Here is a 9,101-nt window from a genome sequence, read left to right on the forward strand (position 1 = left end):
CTCAGTGTCAGGCTCTATTCGAGGCACTAGTAGAGCTGTGAACAAGACACCCTAAGTCTTTTTTGGAAAAAAAAAAACTTACATGGGGGAAGAACAACCAACAAACAAGTAAACAATAAGTGATAGTGGTATGTTTGGAGAGTGATAAACAATACAGGGAAAATGAAACAAGGTGACAGAGAGTGGCTGGAGAGCGAGGGGTGGGGGTTGGGGTAGATAATACCTTAGATTGGGTGGCCTAGGACAGCCTCTTTGAGAAGATGTCTTCAGAGACCAGACCTTGATGAAAACAGGGAGCCAGCCATCATGAGTTTCCAGCAGACATAACAGAGAGGACAAAAGCGCTGAGGTAGGAATGTCTTAGCCTTCGGTGGAACAGCGCGGCCAGTGTGGTTGAAAGGTGGTAAATGAAGGGGAGCAGGCACCTGGGGAAAGCTGTATAAAGTCCAGTGGGCCGGGGTGAGGGGCTGGGACTTTACGTGCAATAGGGAAGCAATGGAGGAGTTTTCAGCAGGAGAATGATTTGCTTACTGCTTGAAACAGCCCACTGTGGCTACCAGGTGGAAAGCCATCAGCGACCAGTCCTCACATTCGTGCAGCACTTTTCCATTCACAAAGGCCTTCCACATGGGCAATCTCATTAGCATCACAATAGCAAACGAGATTCACAGAATGCTTCCTGTTTTATAGATGAATAATTGAGGCTCAGAATGGTTTGAGTGATCCGGGCCAGGTAAAAGAGCCAGCAAGTGACAAGACTCAGCTGAAAATACTTAGTGCAGAATCTGCTTCTTAGAAGTTCCCTGGATCTGGGGCAAAAGAGGAAATTGACCAGCAGCTGCAGTTCTACCCATCTCCTTCCTCCGCGCGGCCTGCAAACAGCATGGGCATGCCTGCTTATTCCCTTCGGTGTGGCTTCCTCTACCTGGAATCCCTCCCAACTCCTTTTGTCTTCCACTGACTTTTCTTTCTCAGCAGCTCCAGCCAGAGAAGTGCTCTCTCTCCCCTTCCAACCACCCACCAGAATGTATATGAGGATGCTCCATTACAGTTACATCAGCGTGTCTTTGTCCTTTATCTCAGAATCATACCCTGCAGATGCCCAACCCCCACCCCGAACTTTTGTCAGTACCCACAAACATACACTTGACTCCTGTGAAAGAGCTAAGCATGTATTAAGCGCTCAATATATACAACCGAATGTTCTCACTTGAATTAGGCTTATCACATCCCAAGAGCTTTCTATCTTTTAGGCACTGGGTTACTGGGTATTTTCCAAAAATTATTTAATTCTATTAACAACCGTCTTTGAGAAAGGTACTATTATTATCAACATTTTATGCATTAAGAAAGTAAGGCTCCAAGATGCTAATAGGGTCAAAAGACTCCAATGCCCATGCTCTTAACGCCTACTGTACTTCCTTCTTATCAGAGATAGAGAATGTCTGCTTTTTCGGCCTTGACATTTGAACCTTAGGTGCTAAAAGTAGGAGTCTAAAAACAAATCAAAATGATTTCTGCTACAAACACATGGAAGGGGCTCACAAAACTCCCCGAGATGAATCATTAATTCATTGGTCTACCCATCCATCCAACTATATCCCTACATCCATACTGTCATAACAACCATTTTTCCCTCTGGTTTACGGCAAGTCTTTAGGGAAAGGATAGGTATATCCAGATTGGTGGGTGAGGTAAGAGGGGAAATGTGTGAATGAAGTCTGGCTTGCTTCATTCTGCCCTGCTGTTCCCTGACTTAACCCCTTTTGCACTTCTGGAAAGGACAGAGAGTTCCAGACAGGCTAGAAAAACAGACTCTTGACTCCCTTCTCTCCTTGTCACTGTTCCTCTTCACCCACTGCTGCCCTGGAAAAGCAGCTGTGGATCCAGTTAGGTTGGGGCTTCTGCCTAACTGGTCACCGTGGGGAGGCAAAGTATATTTCAGAAATTCACACTCAGATGTGCAATCTGTTGCTCGCCTGGCTCAGTGGTACCCAGTAAAGCAAAAATGGCTACAGCTGCAGTGCAGTAGAATAGACATCCAAGGACAGCACAGGTGTCTTCCTCCTGCAATATGCCTTGATGTGTTCCTTAACATCTGGGCCTTGGTTTCTTTGTTTGACAGGACAGGATTTTCCCTTTCCCTAAACCTCCTTTATCTTCTCCAGTGCAAAACCTCTGCTGTGGAAGAAGTCTTCTGTAAGACAGAATAAAAAAATTAGGACTTTGTTAAGCTAATAACGTATCAAAATAAAACAATAATCAGTAGAGCTGAGAAACATTAGCAAGACATAGGTCTGTTGGTGCTGTAGATGCTCCGCTCTAGATATACACAGGGAAGCAGAAGAAACAAACTCAAATCCCCAGAAGGGCCAGGCAGGAGATATAAATGTGTGGAACTGGAAAGAGCAATATCTACACAGTAGGGACTGGGGGTCCTTGACGAGCTAAAGCACCCAGATCTGACTAAAGGAACTGGCACAGTACATTTCTGAGCCATTGCTGCCACATGAGAACACAGGTTCACTGCTGATCAATCATTCTACTTTTCAAAAAAAATGCCAGAAATTGTGATTTTTGTGTAAAATCTCCTTATTTTTAAACATAACCTACTCCATCAACTTTTTGAAAATGGCATGGGTCAGTAAACCATGCTGCGTTAAGAGGAATACTTCTCTTCCTGATGATTCCTCATAAGAAGAGACATCTGTAAGAGTTACACCTGGCCTCTCCCCGCTCTTTACTCCTTCCTCCTCTAGTGGGAAAAAATAACTTACCTGATTAAAGGGTTTGAGAGAAGAAATTGGGCATTTATAACCCAGAGCCTTCCTCTTTTGAGCCACCTACCCACAGGGTTCCACCTTGATGAAGGGTAGCCTACCCCAGTCCAGCATAGGTAAGTCTGAGATTACACATTAGGAATCTTATTAGCCTACCACTATAAGCCATATTCTTCAATATCCACTTTCTCATTAAGGTGTTGCATTACCTCCATCAGCTTACTCTTTGTTCTTTCTTCTCAGTGGGTCCACAGCTCAGGTAGAGAAAAGGAGTCCTATTTATTGAGTCTACCTGGAGATTCCAAGAGTCAGCTCTGGTCACAGGTCATACGTTTGCTCTCTCTGACTATAAACCGAATCTTTGGATGCAGGATTAGGGACTGCTATATCACATCAGGGCAAAGGCAGGAGACATGCTTAGAACCTTGAAAGTCTTTTGGTTTCTCCAGGGTGGTGCTCAGAGAGATGGAGTGGAAAAGATGGAAAGGATTGTGAGAGGTAAGAGAAGAGGGAGGAGGGATCTAAAAATATTCATCAGTCTATGGCCATGACACCCTGAACAAGTCCAATCCCATCTGATCTTGGAAGCTAAGCAGGGTTGGGCCTGGTTAATACTTGGATGGGAGACCACCAAGAAGGCCAGGTGCTGCAGGCATAAAAACATTTAAAGAAAAAGGGATTGTAAACTGACAAGGTCCTTGCAATCTGTGAGGTCAACCAAGGGTCGCCTTGCCTAAAAAATTAGTAAGTAAGTAAGTAAGTAAGTAAGTAAGTAAGTAAATAAATAAGTAAATAAATGAAAATAAAAATATTCATCAAAGGAGACAGTCTATGGACTGGAAGATGACTCAGTGGGAAAATACAGGAATGTTTTACACCATCTTCTGAACATTATTTGTGTTCAAGGTCACCTAATAGTAAAGTTATTTTCTTTCAGGTAATGGTCTGTACTCACCCACCCTTCCTAGGGCTAACACAAAAGAATTACATCTCCCATGCCTCCTTCACAAAGTCGAAAGGATCAAACGAGTTATCTTTGGAGAATCTGGCCATAAAACCCTATTACCTGCATTATCAATAATATAATTCGAGATGCCAAGAAGAGTCAAACATATTTATTCTGAAACTCACTTTTCAATGCCCCAGAGAACTAAAATCAGATGTTCTTTTCTTGAGGATGATTTAGCAGCTATTGGGAACAAGAGAAACTAATACCTAGAAAAAATGTAAAATAGCAAAATAAACCATTTTGAAGCTCATTCATTGAACACTTATTGAGCATTTACTTGTGCCTATCACTAGTCTGAGAACTGGGCCTGGAAAATTGAATAAATACTCTGAACAAAGAGAGTTTATAGTGGTGACAATTTCCGGCAATTCAGTGTGCTGTGTTTTTGTTTTGTCTTGCTTCAACTGAAAGTATATTTTTAAAGAATGTTTGGGAATTATAGCCATACAATAAAATATGTTTTGTTTCACTTCCTTTAGCTATTATTTTATGACAGCACTGACCTTCTGACCAGAAGCAAAATCCTGGCCTTTCTAAATATCTCATATTGGTTGGGCTTAATGGGTTTTCAAAATGAATGGATTGGATTTCTCAACCTGTCAAAATACAGAGCATGAGGGCGTTTTTAAACTTGAGAGCCCTCCTCTGAGCACAGATGCAGAGTCCAACGTCTGAGCAGGGGAGCCGAGAGCCAACTTATCAGCAACCTGTTATTTTTGATGGAAGCAAAGGTGACTGGGACAAAGAAATGAGCTCAGGGAGGTCAGACTAACTTAAAAATGATGTCTCCCAGGGCAATCAAGGCATCAGATGCCCTGGACTCTCTCAGAGGGAATTTTAGAGGATTTTAACCCAGGCATAAACCTAAGCCCCACCTGACAGCTCCTGCAGGACCATCCCTGTGAGGCGTTCAAAGAGAAGATGATGCTACCAGGAAAGATGATCCTAGGTGCCCATGGCTGATGAACAAGTACAAGGTTAACAATAAAATGCTAGGCTGTGCTGTCATTGATAATGGAAGAATAGAAAGATGCTTCGGTGTTATATCGGCCTGGGTTTATATTCCAGTCTTACCACTTTCAAGCTGTGACCTTGAACAAGGTCTTGGTTTCCCAGTCTGTGAAATGGGGCTGATGACAGCACCGACTTCACAGGACTGTCAAGATTGTCAAATATAACAACCATGTAGAATAATTCCTGAAGTAAATGGAATCTCAGACTAGCTACTCCTAACAGTCAGTTTGGTGCTTCATGGTCATATCTAGCATCCCTCAGAGGTTAAGAGATATATTAAGAAATGTCCAAAGTGAGTCAAATGGAAATCGTGATGTTTTAATGGGTGACTCCTGTTGGTGCATTTTTGCACCTGTGTGCCAAATCTCATTTAGAGATAATGTATGAAGGGGCATTTGAGGCCTATTGTGACTGTGAGGTCATTGCAGAATGACTCCCTCTCTGAGGCCCTGCTCTCTCTGTGTGTATGAGGGATCTTTAGGTGTGTTTAAGCCTTGACTCCTTGTATTTTCTCCCCACCATCTTACACATTGTATAACTTTAAGTACCTGATCCAAAGGGAAAAGTGGAAGAGAGGATCCCAGAGGTCATTTACTTATGTGAAGGAACAGGAAAGCCCTCACCAAGGAGCAGGCCTCCTCTGCAGGAAGTCTTTTTATTTTACAACTAACAAAAGCAAAGAGAAACCTCTCTAGAGAATGTTTTTTCCCTTAAGGCCACAGAATTTAAACCTCCCTGCTACTCAGCCATTGCTCTGAACAAATTATAGGAGCCAATTATTCTGTAAGCATGTGCCGCCTCTGTTGCAATAGACTCCATGGAGCTCTTCTGCCCCTCTCTCCGAGGGCAAGATGGGGCTTTTGTCAAGGTCAGCCAGAAGCGTCTTAGGACAGACCCAGAGTCTTCATAAAGAGGGGGCAGGGGTGTCAGAAAGAACAAGAAGGAAAGAGAGGGAGAGAAGGAGGGAAGGAGGCAGCCAGTTGCTAACTTTACCTGGCCACACCGACGGCTCATCCACGAAACTTGCAGAGTGGGTTTGGGGATCACAGGATATGTATCAAAAGGGGGCACATGTGAATCCAACTCAGATACTCTTTGTAGGGTGCAGGGGTACCCTGGGATAATTCCTCCTTTCCATTTTGCTCTTTCCAGGTCCTAGCAGATCATTAAATGGACATCAAAGCTGAACCTGATGTTGGGAATTACAATATTGAAGGGTTTCCCAGCCAGGATGTGAAATAAATCTTGGAACAAATGCCCACAGACAAAAAGAAGTGCCTGCCTATCAGCACTAGGCCGGTAAATGACCTGGGGGCTACAATGGCAGAAACCAGAAAGGTTGATGTTACCAGTTTATATGCTTCTAACTGTTACTGTGAATTGTGAGCTAGGGAGCAATGCTTGTAGCATACTGAACTAGAGAAGGATAGTCCTTGGGGTTCCCAAGTTTTTTTTTAAATTCTTTATTATCACCATCACCTTGACCTTCACCATCAACATTGTTATCGTCATCCCTTGCCTATGAAGTCTCTCACAATTTACAAGGAACTTCTGCCTCCAATATGACAATTTGATCATCGCAGTAACTCTTTGAACTGGGTAGGGCAATATTACGGATTTTCCAAATGTATAAACTAAGGTTTAGAGAAGGTAAATTACTAGCCCTAAGTCATACTCAAGTTCAGGTCTCTTGTAAGCACTGTCCATTTACAACACTACAACAGTATTCTAAGAATGATATCGAAATATTTAACAACTGATAATCTATGGGTACTGACCAGTCAGGACAGATAGTAGTCACAAACAATGGATATATATATAGTTATTCGAGTTCGTACTGCTGAATATCTCCAAAATGTTTCACCTGAGGCCTCTACTCTAAGCCCCACAACATTCACTTTTGGTCCAGCTTTCTCTGCCGTTTCATTTAAATTCTTCTATTCCCAAATAATACTACAAGATGAAGCAGTAAGAGGTGAAAAGGAAGGGTTGTGACACTAAAGAGAAGGCTTTCAATCTTGTCTTGTAGACCGTCTTGAGACAAGGGAGTGGGGGAAGGACTTGGGTGGGGTGGGAGGCCATGGAAGCTATTACATGGGTTTGTGGGCTGAACAGTCACCACTCTTCAGAGCTAAAAGGTTGTGTTCAGACCAAGTCTTTAGGGTGTCCCAAGAGAATCACATGTCTTTAAACTGAAGAAAAAGTCAGGAATCAGGAGACAGGTGGGAATAGGATTGGAGTGGGATCCACTTGAGAATTGAATGAGAAGCCTATTCTCCCACTGGGAAAGCCTCTTCTGCCACTTGCTTTTCTTGGCATGGGGCATGTAGGCACAGTGGCCTGGCTTAGCTAAAGGGACAGGTGGGCAACAGGTAGCCAGTGTTTTCATCAAAGCTAAAGAAAATGTTCACAATAGGAACTGAGACATTAATAGAAGATAAATCAGATTTTCACTTTCTCAGAAGCTACTCTCCCTACTTTCCATTAAAGAATGTTACTCATTCTATTTTTATACTTAGTTTTATTGACTCTTTCTATGTATTATTCTTTGAAAAGGATCTTTTTTTATTTCAAAAGTAATATACATTGGCAGTTAGAAAAAATAATATAGATAAGCAATAAAAAAATAAATAAAATCACCTCTAATTTCTTTATCCAGCAAATCTTGGCTTAATATGTTGATATACATCCTTCTAGACATTGCCTCGTGCATAAAACTATCACTGTTATGATGATGATTTACAAATATCTTGTTATTTTATGCCAAGTGTTTTCTCTACCTACTGTTCTTGAAGTTTAGGGACATTATCTTTGTTTGACAATGTAGACTTACTACCAGGAATACTACCAGGAATCTGAAAATATTTTATTGCACGGGTACAGAGACAGAATAATATTTATTAGAAATATCCAAGCACAGGGCTCAGAAACAAATCGCTTGTGCCTGAGTAGCATTCTGTGTTTTCAAAGTAGCCATGTAAAACACAAAGCCCAGTGGAACCATATATCACTACTACATAAACAATAATAACAATTCTTGATTTATATCTTTATATTTTTCTGCCTTGTTCTTGCAGAAAAGTTGGTAAAGGCTGATTAGACTGTTACACCTACTTTTTTTAGGAGATGGAAGATAGGAGAAAATATTACCACAACAAAAGGGGGTGGGGGAGCCCAACGGAAAATTTGTTTTTTAAAAATCTGCAACTTGTCAGCATGATATACAGTTCTGAAGATTAGAGCAAAGCAAAACAAATGTGTGAGTTATTTCTTGGATCAAAAGTTTCAATTATCTTTTGGGCTCACTTCTTAGGTATTTGGATATCTGTAAGTGATAAGCAAGACAGCAAACTAAAAAAAAAATCAGAATGTGAGGCATTCAGGTGAAATGGTCTTTACCCATGTTTCTGGCTGCAGTCTTCATCAAAAGAATTTCTATCAACGGGGTAGCAAGCTTACCATTAAGATGAAGGTGTTTTCCTTTTTATGATTATGATCCTGCTGAATTGATACAAAGTAGAAACGTGCACAGAGACATGTCACCAAATGGCCCCAGATCCTCCATGTAAACAGGGAGTCATCTGTAAGAAATCATTCTGCAGGATTTTTGACAACACGTATTATTATTATGTGATTACTTCTAATAGACTTTTACACAAAAAGTGCTTGGTTAATGAAATTTTGTATGCTGTAGGGTTGCAACAGTTTCAGAACCCATCAAATTGGAATTTGTTGACATTGTAAGGATAGCATACCTGAGTCTTGGTTTTAAAAAGCACTGCTGATCAACTCCTAGTGTTTATTGAGATTTACTCAGCCAACCACTCTCTGAGTTAGAAAAGAAATTCTTTTCTTAGAGAGCTTTCAACTGCATTGAGCTGAGAAGTCTTATTCATATGAAAACATAAGAAAGGACCAAGAGAGCTCAATGTTGGGTTTCTACTGAGAAAGTTTCAGAAAAAAAAAAATTGTTGTAGGCTAGAGAGCTGAACCTATCCACTGATTCTTATATACTATGAGCAGTAAGAAGAGGGAAGAAAAGAAAAGAAAAACAATGACAAAGTAAAAATGGATGCTCTACTTCATAATATCATATTCCAGGAATGATATAATATCATTTCCTGAAAACAGGAAATGGAAGAAAATCCAGGCAAAAGGTGATGAAAGATGGAGGTAATAGAATTGGCGAAAGTGGAAACGGGTGCTGGGAATGGAAGAAACACGTAATGCCCATTTTTTCTCTTTCTTTCTTCAAACAAATATTTACTGAGGCCCTATTATGTGCCAGGCACTGTACT

General features: G+C 41.2%; 1 pseudogene; it reads left to right on the plus strand.

Moving 5' to 3' along the window:
* Nucleotides 1–3,317: 3,317 nt before the first annotated feature.
* Nucleotides 3,318–3,435, plus strand: LOC120610294 (uncharacterized; annotated as a pseudogene).
* The last annotated feature ends 5,666 nt before the right edge of the window (nucleotides 3,436–9,101 follow it).

Source organism: Pteropus medius, unplaced genomic scaffold (genome assembly GCF_902729225.1).
Source record: "Pteropus medius unplaced genomic scaffold, Ma_sr-lr_union100, whole genome shotgun sequence".
Classification (NCBI taxonomy): Eukaryota; Metazoa; Chordata; class Mammalia; order Chiroptera; family Pteropodidae; genus Pteropus; species Pteropus medius.